Raw genomic sequence first — 14,055 nt, forward strand, 5'->3', positions numbered from 1 at the left:
GGGGGTGTGAAGTGCATGCATCTGTTGATGATACTGAGCTTTTCAGTCTCCCTCTCCCCGCTTCTTCATGCTGTCTGCAAACCTGACAGGCAAGGGAGCCAGCAGGCAGCTGATAACATAGCATTTATCAGCCCATCAACAAAACAAAAGCTTCTCTCATTAGTTCAAGCTTTTCTTAAACCGCTTTTTCCAAGGAAGGAATGGACAACCATTACCAGCTGGCCTGATGATTAGCTCCAAAAAGCCCTAAGTGGACACTGTTCTGTTTGTCCCTGTGAAACTGGAAATGCACACACGGACACCTCTCGGCATTAACTAGCATACCACATGCTGAGGGTCCTTGGGTCTGTGGTGGCAAGTGGCAGTGGGGGCAGGGGGAAGCCAGGCAGACCCCACTATGCCTTCAATCTCTGCCAGAGCTCTGGTTAGAGAACAGAGGGGTGGGGCCAGTCCTGTTCTCTGGAGCAGAGAGCACAGCCCAGCCCAGCCCAGGGCTGCAAAGCATCTGGGATGCTGGGGGATTCTGTTTTAACTTAAATCAGGAAGGGGTCTTGGACAGACATTGCATAAACTGTTTTGATCCAAATCAGCTAAGTCTGATACTACATTCAACCAGGTTTATCTCAAATCAGCTTCAGGCATTTTGAAATTGGTTTATGTGCAGTGAAATTCTGTTCTGTTACAGGTTTAAACCAGTTTCTGAACACTTAAACTGGTTTATGTGTAATGTCTGTCCATAGCCATTGTGAAGGAAGAAAGGGCACGAAATTGTCTGCAGCACTCTCTCACATTTCTCATGTATTGTCTATGGATGTGGGGGAGTGGAGACATGCCAGAGCTACCTTGTTTGCTCTGTTACATCAGGGACTATTCAGGCTGCAAGTGACCTAGATTTAAAGAAATAAGAAATGTAATCACAGTTCTTTCCTTCCATCCCACTTATAATATCTGACTCACTGATTTTTAATCCCTTTCCCTGCCTACCTTTCCTCATAGAAAAAAGAGATTTAGGGAGGTGGAAGCAGCATATAAAGCTGAGATAATGTTCAGATAAATAGAAAACATCTGTTAATCCCAAATGTTGTGATAGCTGAATTCAGCAGCCAAGAAGCCTCCATTTCTGCTCTGTATTATCATTAGATGATATTTTAACCAACATGAAAAGTCTACAGAAATCACTTTTGCTAGTGTGAATCAAGAGTTGACTGCTTTACCTCACCAGCAAATATCCCTTTGGAATAGTATGAACTCATTCCTATGAATTACTTGAGCACGTTTGCTTCTGTATTCCATTAGGGAGCAGGTTAGAATCTATTGAAATAAGTCATTAGCCAAGATGTGAACCCGAAGATGTTGAAACCATAAAATATAATATTCTTCTCATTATTTTAAATTAAATCAAGATTTTTGTTTACAGAAGTGGAGTATGGCTGTCTCAAGTGCTATTGCATAGACATTCCAACAAAGTGAGGAAGAACCCAAATGAAATAAATCAAACCTCTTGGGTTTCCATAGCAATTAATTCACATAACTCTGGTATGAGAAGCACAAAATAGAGAGTTGAGCTCCAAAATGTAGAAAAAAAATTCCCAACTTAAGATATCCAAATCAGGCACTGTATCTGAAAAAAGAATGTTGAGCCACCTTCAACCTCAGGTAAAAGGAAAATGTGATGTCTTTACTGCATTCTGTTACTTCATCAATTTGGAGCACTCCCAGAAGGTAAGGTAAGTAAGACAGCAAAACACTGCTGCTTTGATGTGATTTTTAGTTCTACATTTCAGAGGTAAGGCTTGCTGTCATGAAGGTGTGTTACATATCTTTATAGAATTCATGAGTAGACAACAACAGTCTTTCTACTGATGTCTACTGCACTAAAGAATTCATCAGAAAACTAAACTGAGAAGTACAGGCAACCCCCGCTTAGTGCCCTTAATTGGTTCCTGGAAAGCTGAGTATTAAGTGAAACGAGTGTTAAGTGAAACTGAAAGTATTTGATGACCCAAGATGGTGACCATAAGTGTTTTTAGTGACCTAGGATGGTGACCACGAGCATTATAGCAAAACTTGCTGAGTGGTAAGTGAAATCAGATATCAATTTAAAATGAATGTTATAGCAAAATAGCACTGAGCAAAACAGTGTTAAGCGGGGGTTGTCTGTAGTTTAAATACCAGGTTTTCTTCCTTCCTTCCAGAACAGCAGTATCAAGGGGCTATAGGCATTCTGTTATCTGCTCAGTCAGTAACAAGTTGGCTGGGTTTGTTTCTGAATGTTATATTGATGTATAAAGATCAGGGTTGAGAGCTTTAATATCTAACAAATTAGCAGTGATAGAGGGAAATATATCTTTGCAATTAATTTGATGTTATTTGCCTTAATTTCTATGGTAGCCTTTTTATTTTGTTTCAAGATTGTCTCTGTTTGTCTTGATGGTAACTGTAGCAGCTGTGATTATCATTCAACAGATTTGATTGAACTTGGAAGTATTTATTAAAATTTGCTGTAATTACATGACAGAGGAGCTGACAAATATTTTTAAGGCAGCGTGTCATGCTGACAGTTCTATTCCTTTCTGTGAAGAAGTCTTTGTGTGTAAAATATTAAGCATAAAATTCTTTGACTGACTAGTAGGGAACAAAGATTAGTATTTTACTTCATTGCAAGCAGAAGGAAATGTAGCATGGTCAGTAAAAGTGAACTCTGATAAACTAGACATCTAAAATCCTTCTGTGGGTAGGATTAGGATATCTGAGAAGGACATTTGGCTTAGCAAACAAAGAACTTTATGAAATAAAACTCAGATACTTGATAGTTTAAGGGTGACATCACACAGACAACAGCTTTTCCATATATCCTAGCCTCTATATACTTTACGTAGTGCCTACTGTGTGGGGTTAGCTAAAATTGACTGTCTCATCTCAAATATTCCAGACAATGCCTTCTCATCCAGAAAGGAAAAACATAACATAAAGCAATCTGTGCTTAAGTACAGCCTGCTAAATTTGGGCATGGAACTTTCTGGTATTAATCATCCTATTTTTATTAGATGGCTCATACATTCATTGGCATGTTGAAGCTCTGATTATTTCATGACTTTCTAATATGGGCATTACAGTAAAGGGTCAATAATAATATTCAGTATTTATATAATCTGATTGAAATATATTAGATTTTAAGATCCCTGACCATCTTTTTATTCTCTTTCAACAGTGCCTAGCACATTGGAGTTCAGCCCCATTGTTCAGTGCTTCAAGGTGCCATGGTCAGACAAGTAATTAATAATATAATGATTCTTTTCCTCCAAACAACTCAAGATATTTTGCAAATAATGTTACCTTAATATGCAGAGAAGTAAAAAATTAGCCAGTGACCTGAGTCACCTGACTTTGAGTTTTCCTGCTCTGACTCAGAAGAATACTGGGTTCTAATAAAATCTGTGGCTGACCAAAAAGACCAACTCTTCCTCTTTAATGGATTCATTTTAAATAGTGGATTAAAACAGGAAATCTGCAGGACAAAAACAACTACTTCATTTAGTTTTGGATACTGATATACATATGTTAGAAAGAAACTGACAACAAAAGCTGAAAAGGCAATAGAGCTGATTCATCAAAGGTTTTTCTACTACTGAAATATTAGTTGTCTATCATTTAAGTAAGAGTTCATTCAAAAGAGTTAAGATCCATTTTATATCCTTTAATTTAAGTCAAATGCCATTTCTGACCATCAGATGCAAAGATCTGATTCAGATTACATAGTGGTGAAGATAAATCTAATTCACCTATAGCCTGATTCCAAACATATCTTTGAAACATGCTCAAACTCTATCTGTTTGGAAAAAACTCTTAAAATTATACTGAGAATTCTTTAATTCTTCCTAAGTCATTTGCTGGAAATAAAAAGAAGCATTATCAGTTTTGAGTTGCATGAAAGGGTTATTGTTTTCAGTGACTGACACAATATGCATTTTCCATCCAAGACCTTTTTTTCTGAACACTGAACTCTAGCTTGCACCTGCCTTTGTTTTCTAGACAAATATTATTAATTACTTAATTTTCATACACATACTTAGACTTCAGTACTTTTTCTGTAAATCCTGTGATGAAGATAAATATAATTTTGGAGGGGAAACAGTGAAGCTGATCTTACTCTGTTTCCCTGTATAATTCTGCCAAAGCCCATCAAAGTAATGCTGATAAATATAAACTCAAAATTTCCAGAATTCCTTAGCCAGGATTTAATAATGAAAAACATAAAATTGCACAGAGATTGTGTTCAAATGTCTGATTCCTTTGTCAAGATCCTAAGATAGAGCAGGTGGCTAGGGACACAAATGTCTCATATGGGTGTGTGTGTATATATTGAGAAGCTCTTGCTTTGTACTTTAGTTTAGCAAGTAAAAGAACAAGTCAAAATACCTTCTAGAGCTCATTTTTGTGAATGATATAAAACAGCCATATTCCATAAATTAGGGAGAAAAGAGACTCATTCAAAAGTGTATTTAACGCTCACTCTTAACCCCCCCCAAATTAAATGTCAGTAATAATTTAAAGCCACTTTACTGTTCATCTCTTAAAATGAGCTCCTGTGCCATTAAAGTCAGCGAACCAATTAATCTCTCAGTTCAAAACGCCTCTCTCTTTAATGATATTTTCCCTCTTTTTCAGTATATGCATGCCAGAAGTTTGAACCCAAATTAGCTGGTGCATTTGAGACTGTCTGCACAGGAAGAAAACATGAATTGTATGCAGTAACCCACCAGTGACCTATCAGGTTGCACTGGGAACTGCTGTCTGGGATTAAGTAGGGGACTGTGAAAAATTGAATGGAAAAAATCTATGCATCTCTGTGTCCTGAGGCAATGTCTGACAGTTAATTCAGGACTCCTTAAAGCTGTATATTCACTGTGTAATACTGTTTGAGAATCAAGCTTTGGCTGTCTACTCGGCATCACTCAGCTCCTGAAATGTGAGGATTTCCGACCTTCACAACTGATTTGCTACCTGAAGCCCTTAGTGCTTTATGATATTGCCATGGTTGCACAATAAATATGTAGGTGGAGTGGGTATTTCTAGGAGGCAGCGGTGCCTGCGTGCAGTGACTAGCACTATTCACATAGCTGCAGAAACAACAAACCAGACCTTCCTGTCAAGCTTGCTTTCCATCTTGCTTCACTGCTGAATGAAGAAAAGGCAAACTGCTTTATAAGGTTTCCTGCTCCTCCCACAGCCTGGATGTACTTAAAGAAAGAAACAATCTGAAAACTATTTCCTTTTTTCTGCCATGACAAATGTTAGATATAGATAAAAACATCAGGCAAAATAACAGCTGGTGGAATAGCTGGAGAACGAATAAATATCAAGTAGTATATAGTTCTGTCTGTTCTCTTTATCTATAACACATTTAAAAAATAGCTTCATCTTTTAAGTTTTTTCTCCTCACCAACTCCTCCCCCAATGTTTCATCTCTCCCTTTCATTGATGAAGATCTCCTTCATGCTCTTTTGCTTTACTCCATTCCCTTATTATTTTTCCCTCTCTCTTTGGATTGAATTGACAAGCTGTTGCATTGAATCAGAATCAAATGTGTCCATCTTAAAGTAATACAGATGCTTCCAAAATGTGCCTTGCTTTTAAACATTCAGGTCATTCTCTCAGGTTCCATTTATCTTTCAGAAAAAAGAGAGAGAAAGAAAAGACCTCCTGTTCTGTGATGTCACTTTGGCTTTGAAGAGTGCAATCTTCTAAACTACACTTTACAGAACCATACTTTTGAGCTTCAGCAGCTCTTTCCTGGGAATAGGTAAGGTACATAAAAATTACTACTTCTTTTTCTCATGAACATAATTGAGATGAGATTCAGTTCTTGAATCTGAATTTTCCCAGGGTCTCAACCTGTTTTAATTGGACCCATTCTAAGATTGCAGAATTTTAGTAGTTAAGAAAAGATTTATCCCCTCCATCTCCCTGCCAGTGCAGGAGTGTTTCCTACAGAACATTTTCTAGTTACGTCTCAATTTAAATGTGGTTTCTACCATTTCCAGAGAGATTTCGTGATTCAGATCAGGCAGGGAATGCTGGGTGGCTGCAGGTTCTCCCACGGCTCCTCCAGCTATACCTGCCTCTCCTGTGGTGGGTAGAGCTGCAGGAGAAGCCCCTATGGCTTCCTGACCTGGCCCCAATCCCTGCCCAGCCCCAGCCTAGTCCTGGCACTTAAAAAAAGAAAAAAAGCCCTATACTCACCAGATGCAGAAGCAGCACTGGGGGCATCTGGGTGCTCTTGGTAGAGCCCCCCTTTGCAGTGTGGGGCAGTGGGGGGCAGCAGGGATCATCCTCCCCCCCTCGTTGGCACCCACATAGTAGATGACCTATGGTGTGGGTGCAGCATGGTCGGCAGGGCACCATGCGCTGCCTGGGAGTTAGGGCTGTTGGGGCTGAGGCTGCCCTGGCAGACTGCTGGAGCTGCCCCAGCTCCCAGACAGCTTACAGCACCCTGCCTAGCTTTGCTGCACCCGTGTGATGTGACAGCTGCTGCACAGGTGCCAGGTAGGAGGGCCATCCCTGCTGCCCCCACTGCCCCATGCTGTGCAGGGGGGCTCTGTCATGAGTGGCCAGAGGCCCCAATCACTGATCCTGCAGACAGTGCCTGTGGAGCTTTAAAAAAAAAATTAAAAAGCCTTGTTCTCACTGGCTGCAGAAGCAGCAACTGGGGCCTCTAGGTTCTCATGGTTAACCCTTCTGTGCAGTGCAGGAGTTCTCCCCCACTTGGCACCCCTCCACTTGGCACCTGCATGGCACCTGTTGCATCATGCAGGTGCAGTGTAGCTAGGCAGGGCATGGCACACTGTCTGGGAGCTGGAGTGGCTTCAGCCGTCAGCCAGAGACCAGCAGCACTCAGCCCCAGCAGCCCCAGCAACCAGGCAGTGCATGGCACCCTGCTGAGCTGTGCTGCACCCGCACCATGGGGCACTTGCTGTGCAGGTACCAAGGTGGGGGCAGGCAATCCCTGATGCTCCCCACTGTGCTGGGGAGTTCTATCATGTGCCCTCCAAGGCCCCAGTCACCACACCTGCAGTGTGAGAGTACAGGGCTTTTTAATTTTTAAAAATTTTTTATAAGTGTTGGGAGGCTGAGCTGGGTGCTGATTGGCTGGGCAGCAGCTCTGCAGAAAAAGACCTAGAGGTTACAGTGGACAGTAAGCTGTATATGAGCCAACAATGTGCCCTTGTTGCAAAGAAGGCTAACTGTATCTGGCACTGCATCAGTAGGAGTGTTGCCAGCAATTCAACATGGAGGAGGATGGGGTCGGGCAGGGCAGCTATGGTGGCTTCTCCCATGGCTTCCCCAGCTGTGACTGCCTCTGCCCCAGCAGAGGGAGCAGCGGGGGTTCTGCCCTGCTGCCGCTTGCTTAACCACTGCAGGGAGTGCGTGATGCAGGTGTGGCTTGCTCTGGGTGGCAATGGGGCATAGCTCCCACTCCCAGTGCTGCCGCCCCCACATCAGTGCTGGGAGCAGGGGCTCTGTCCTGCTGCTGCTGCTTGTGCTTGCCAGCTGGCATGGGAGTGTATGAGATGCAGGCACAGCAGTGCTGGAAGTGGGGGCTATTCCCTGCTGCCACTTGCCCCTTCCACCTGGCAGGGGGCTGTGCCCACATCCTGCCCACCCCCCTTGCTGGCAGCAGGGAAGAGCTCCCACTCCCTGAGTAATGTGCCCCTTGCCCTGGCTGGGCAACTTGTCCCAGCAACAGCCCCAATCCCTCCCTCTTCCGTGCCCCTTTCCTCCTCCCTCCCCCAACCCCAACAGACTTACCAGCTAGAGGCAGCTGCCAGCTACCTGTTTAGTCTATGGCTGAATCTCCAAATTGGCTGAATCTTTTGCGAATCGATTCGGATGCTTTGAATTGATTCAGAGCTTTTACTCGGTCTCCTGATTTGATTCAGATTCAGAGATTTGGTCCCTGAATCAAGCTGAATCTCCTCCAAATTGAATCAGCTACCAAAGCTTCACACAGCCCTATCAAATATATATGATACTTACTACCCATCAAAGAGAGCAGTAAGCAAAGTTTGGGGGTGCACCGTGGTAAGTGTTCTTTCCTTTCCCAGTAGTTGGATGAGAGAAATTGGGTTCTCACCCAGCTCCTTCTTCCATATTCATCTTTGGCTAATCAGTTTAGACCTCTAGCTCATGGGTGTCTGCTTCTTTGTCAATGCTGTTATATTATGTGAAGGGGTGACCGGGGGAAACTGAGGTCACTGTGAGAAGTCAGAACAGAGATCTGTTGTATTGATAAAGAGTTCAAGGGACAGAAATAGAGAAGTCAGAGAATAAAACTAGGGAAAGACAAAGCAAGATAGAAATGAAGAGGGAGACAAAGGAAAAGATGAAACTGAGGAAAAAATGATATATCACAATCTATTAAAATGAAGCTATGAACAATAAGGGGGCATAACAAAATGAATAAACTTGTAATTAGTTTACTGTTTTAGAAAAAAAACATTAAAAGAAAGCTGATTAAGAAAATGTTGCATACAGAAGATTGTGCCACTTTACTCTTTTTATAAAGGAACTCAAATTATTTGAGCTAAATCCACAAAGGCACTTAGGCTAAAAACAGACAATCTGGTTTTATTTTCATCAGAGCGTGTTGTCCTGCATCAAATCCAGACCTTACAGACAACCAGGCTCTTTGTGCTACATTAAGTACCTGTCAATTACTTGAACTAGCACTTTGCCTAAAAACAATCCTGGCTAATTCAACCTAAGTGCCACTTAAGCCTAGTGTGTAAACAGCTGGGCTGGGCCTGTTTGGATGCAAGTCATATCCTGGCCTAATCAGAGGCATATCAAACCAGTTGTCTGTTTTTAGCCTGAGGTGCCTAAGTGCCACTTTAACCTTGTCTGCCTATATCCTCAGACCAACACAGTTACAACCAACACCTCTGAAACATGGAAGATCTCAAATACTGCTGTTTGAAGTGGAAACTTCACTACATGAAAAAGAAAAACCTTGTTTTCCTGTGTTCTTAGACCAGCATGGCTACAACTAACACCCCTAAATGTCATTTTAGGCATTAGTGAGAGGCAACACCTCCAAAACCATTACTCAGTTCCCCACCTTACCTTCTAGGTGCCCATACTCTTGGTGTAGCTAAGTTTCTAACAGCAAAACCCTATGTATGTCTTTACTGCACAGTTCAGCTAGGCATCTAGTTTATGGTTAAACCCCAACCTGATAGGCATGATCTGATTGTATCTACCAAACCCCTTTCTTTTCTCCCCTGAAACAGATATGGGAGAGCCAAATTCAATTTCCTTCTTTGCTAAGGAAATACAAGCCAAAAATCAGCCATCAGACTGTACAGTATTCATTATCTTGTAAGATGCTAATATATTAATTGGAGCAGGGACCAGTCTATCTCTCCCCCTTACCTGCTTAGGTTTAGTCTCATGCCCATTCTCTTTTCCTCTCTCCCAGTAAATATTATACAACAAATGGAGCATGTTCAACATGGGGGGTGAGGCTGCCTCAAATTCAGTAACCTATGGGTTTTTGCCACTCTCTTGGGTAGTAGACAGTATGGATTCAAGACTCCTCTGGCAGCCAGAGGAGAAAGTTTAAACTGGGTCTTCCACATTGTGGGTGAATAACTAGTAGGCAATTATGTAAAAGGAAGATACCCACTCTTCCATTTTGTGACTCCAGGAAAGGTGTCTCAGTTGTGACTTTGTAAATGGGATGGGAAACTCTCTGAAAGCAGGAGTTAGGCACTTATACTCCTGTAAGGGGAAGGGCTTAGGTTATATGTTCTTCTTTCCTGGTCTATAGCTCAGCACTTTCGGTTCCTTAGGCAGCAAAACAGCAGTGGTCATTGTATACAATGTATGAGCAATTGGAGAAGGAACTGGTAGCCAAGAAGACTTCTTCCCCCAGGTGAGTAGCCTAATTTTGAGTCAACAAAGACACATTCATACTTGCTGCCTCTCTATGGTCCACTGAATCTTGAATTCTTTTGTGCACAACTTTAACAGGACGGGTAGAAAGCATCTCTCTAATATAACTGGTGATAACCGAGAAGTTAGGTTCTTTCCTAGGTGATGGGATATGTAGGTTTTAATCCTCTTGAGCACAGAAAAGAATTGAACATCAGTCTCCCATGGTATGGATGAATATTAAGATTATTGGTCTATTCAATGCATTGCCACAAGTATATTGAAATAAGTGACTCCTGTTCAGTCTCTGAAAGAAAAGATTTAGATTCCTACCCTTAGGAGATAATCCTATGTATCGGAAGGTACTTCCCAATAGGTAAGACATTTAGGGTGCTGACAGACATTGGGCGGGGAGGGAGACAGTGTTTTACTGGAAAAAGAACTGTATCAGTTTGACTTGTCATCCCAGCATCTGTATAGCTTGCATGCTTCAGCAAGGCTTTTTGGTGCTTTTATCTAATTATTGAGTCAATCAGCTACTCCTCTGGACATGTGCTGCACTCAGTGAGGGGGCACAGTGAGCTAAGCAAGTTAAGAACCCCCCTCCCCCCAAAAGTATGTCAGAACCCTTAAGATCTGCAGAGTAGGGTTTTAAGAAATCAGCTTTTCCTTGCCTTTTCCTATTGGCTTCTAGCTTAACATGCTTTTTATTGTGCATTTTAGTTTTAGATAATTAACTCTTCCCATGTATTATGCAGGGGATCTGTGATGCCTAACTCTGTGAGGTATGTTTTCCACTTAAGAGGATGGCCATTTAGCCCTTTTCTCTCTTTCTCTCTTTTTTTCTCCCCCATCAATCTATACCTTAAGCACTTTTAAACATTTTACCCCTGGGTTTGATGTGTTTCTCTGAAACCAATCTCATCAGATTGTTTCCAAAGAAATTGATCCCTAGTTTATATGGCATAAAAGAGAACCAGACTTGGCATACTAACTTTAAGGGCTCTTCCTTCCCTAATATCTATGTTTTAAACTGCTGGTATAGAACACAGATTAATTATTTGAATGTATTTTGATAAATAAGTTATTAATTTTGTAACAGGATTTATTTCTAGTATGTGTTTATTTCAGATTTAGGAACATAGACAATTAGGGTTGGAAGGCACCTCAGGAGGTCATCTAGTCTAACTCCCTGCTCAAGGCAGGACCATCCCCAACTAGATCATCCCAGCCAAAGCTTTGTTTAGCCATCTTAAAAACCTCCATGGAGCTTCTACCACTTCTTTGGGTAATCTGTTCTAGTGTTTTACTACCCTCTTAGTGTGAAAAGTCTTCCAAATATCTAACCTAAACTTCCCTTGCTGCTACTTGAGACCATTGTTGCCATTGTTCTGTCACCTGCCACTACTGATAGCAGTCTAGCTCCATCATCTTTTGAACTCCCCATCAGGTAGTTGAAGGCTGCTATTAAATCTCCTCTCAGTCTCCTCTTCTCTAGACTAAATAAGCTGAGTTCCTTCCCTCAGTCTTTCTTCATAAGTCACGTCCCCCAGCCTTCTCACCATTTTGTTGCCCTCCACTCTGCAATTTGTCCACATCCTTTCTGTATTGGGGGCCCAAAATTGGATACAGTACTCCAGATGTGTCCTCACCAGTGCTGAATAGAGGGGAAGAATCACTTCTCTTGAATTGCTGGCAACACTCCTACTGATGCAGTGCCAGATACAGTTAGCCTTCTTTGCAACAAGGGCACATTGTTGGCTCATATATAGCTTACTGTCCACTGTAACCTCTAGGTCTTTTTCTGCAGAGCTGCTGCCCAGCCAGTCAGCACCCAGCCTGTACCAGTGCATGGGATTGTTCCATCCTAAGTTCAGCACTTTGTACTTGTCCTTGTTGAAGCTCCTGAAATTCCTTTTGGTCCAATCCTCCAATTTGTCTGGGTCACTCTCAATTCTAGCCATATTCTCCAACATACTCCCCCTAGCTTGGTGTCCTCTGTAAACTTGCTAAGTGTGTACTTTATACCATCTTCCAGGTCATTGATGAAGACATTGAACAAAAAGAGCCCCAAGACCAGCCCCTGGGGAACTCCACTTGATACCGGCTGCCAACTAGACACTGAGAAATTGATTACTACCATCTGAACCTGATGCTCCAGCCAGTTTTCTATCCACCATTCATCCAGTCTATACGTCCTTAGCTTGCCTGCAAGAATGTTGTAGGAAACCGTATAAAAGCCATGCTAAAATCAAGGTATATCATATCCACTGGTCTCCTCACATCCACATAGTCAGCCATCTCATCATAGAAGGCAATCAGGTTAGTCAGGCACAACTTGCCCCAGGTGAATCCATACTGGCTGTTCCTAATCACTCTCTTCTTCTCCGAGTGCTTAGAAATGGATTCTTTGAGGATCTGCTCCATGATTTTTCTGGGGGCCGACTGCTCTGTAGTTCACTGGATCCACCTTTTCCCCTTTCTTAAATATGGGCAGAGTTTGTGCTTCCAGTCATCCAGGACCTCTCCTGATTGTCATGAGTTTTCAAAGATGATGCCCAATGGTACTTCAGTCTTTACTGCATCCTCTGTCACAAGGTTGTCTCCTCCATTCAGTAAGGGTCCCACACTTTACCTGATCCTCCTTTTGCTACCAGCATACTTGTACAAAACCTTCTTGTTACCCTTCATGTCCCTTGCTAGCCGCAACTCCAATTGCTTTTTGGCCTTCCTGACTTCATCTCTTCATGCCCAAGCAATGCTCTGATACTCCTCCCTATTTATTTTCCAAATTTCCACTGCTTATGAGGTTCCTATTTATGACTTAGTTTACTGAAGAGTTCCTTGCTAAGCCAAGATGGTCTTCTGCCATACTTGCTAGTCTTCCTGCTCATCAGGATGGTTCACATACTTCAGTGCCCTCCATATGTCCACTTGTGTTTTAGCTTATAAAGTCTTTTAGGAAAGGACCTTTGTACTAAGTAGATGTTAGGTGCTACAGGAAATTACTAAATAATAAATGAAACGAAAAAATAAATAAAGGATGTAGACCAGAGATATATGAAAAGATCTACCTAGTAATACTCGCCTTGAAAATTCATAATATCTGTTTTTGACTTTTTAATATCCCATTATAAAAATAAAGGGAGATAGGTCATTACCTCTAGTCTCATTTTGAGGCACATTTTATAGCTTATACAACTTATGAGACTGAAAAGGAAAATGACCCATTATTGAAGAAGCTGAAATGTCTCCAATGTTAATCACCTACTTGATCATCAGTGTAGCTGCATCTCTTTTTTTAATACACTGCTCTGCAAAACTCACAAGACAATATTATGAATGATTAGAAATATCTAGCTATAGCCTATTTTCCATTAGAAATACCATTTGTTTTCTTCGCTCTGTCATATCTCAGAGATAAGTAAACTTTAATAATAACCATGCCCATTCCAAGGGTACTGTATGTGTATACTAGAGCCTTATAACATTGTTCCAGGGAATCAGAAAGTACCACAGGCTGGAGGGGATGTCTGGAAGTTGTTGGTATTAGCCCTGGGTTCATTTTTTAACTTTAAACTAAAGGTTGAATTGTTCAGTCATGAATGAGAACAATAGTGGCTTTTAAGAGAACAAAATCAGGAATGTTGGCTTTTATGAGTAGTTTGTGTAAAGTCTGTGCTCAAGGCTGCTGTCAGATGCAAGTCTGGAGTGACTTAGGATCTGGACCAGTTTTTTGTGTTACGTAAATTCAGATTTGGTCTTGAAGAGCACAGACCACTGTAGTGGCACCCACCCAACAATAATCTAAGACAGACGGGGGAGAGAAAAAGAGAAGAGAGAGAGATTCTTCTCTAAAAAAGGCACTATAAAAAGCCGTATTATAAACTGGTATGTGCAGATTCCATTCAGCTGCATGGAAAAGCCTGCTGGTTCTCTGTTGTTGTAGTAAGGTTTTAATTAAATGTCGGCTCTCGTTATACATTTTATGGCAACTGCATCTGGATGGCTTCATAGAGCTCAAGAAAATGGCTCAAAGGACAGCCACGCCTTAGACCGTCAAAGGAAAACTGTACAGTAGTTCCACTTGGATGATTAGAAGCTTCTGTAAAACAAAGCATT

General features: G+C 41.7%; 1 long non-coding RNA gene across 1 annotated transcript; it reads left to right on the top strand.

Annotated features, from left to right (window-relative positions):
• The first annotated feature begins 5,306 nt into the window (after nucleotides 1-5,306).
• LOC149874577 (uncharacterized) lies at nucleotides 5,307-12,211 on the top strand. The gene is made up of 3 exons (XR_016439957.1): nucleotides 5,307-5,363; nucleotides 5,677-5,803; nucleotides 11,972-12,211. It is a non-coding gene; the product is annotated as an uncharacterized LOC149874577 (long non-coding RNA).
• Nucleotides 12,212-14,055: the final 1,844 nt, after the last annotated feature.

This window comes from Crocodylus siamensis, chromosome 1 (assembly GCF_052110815.1).
Source record: "Crocodylus siamensis isolate JL-2025a chromosome 1, ASM5211081v1, whole genome shotgun sequence".
Taxonomy (NCBI): domain Eukaryota; kingdom Metazoa; phylum Chordata; order Crocodylia; family Crocodylidae; genus Crocodylus; species Crocodylus siamensis.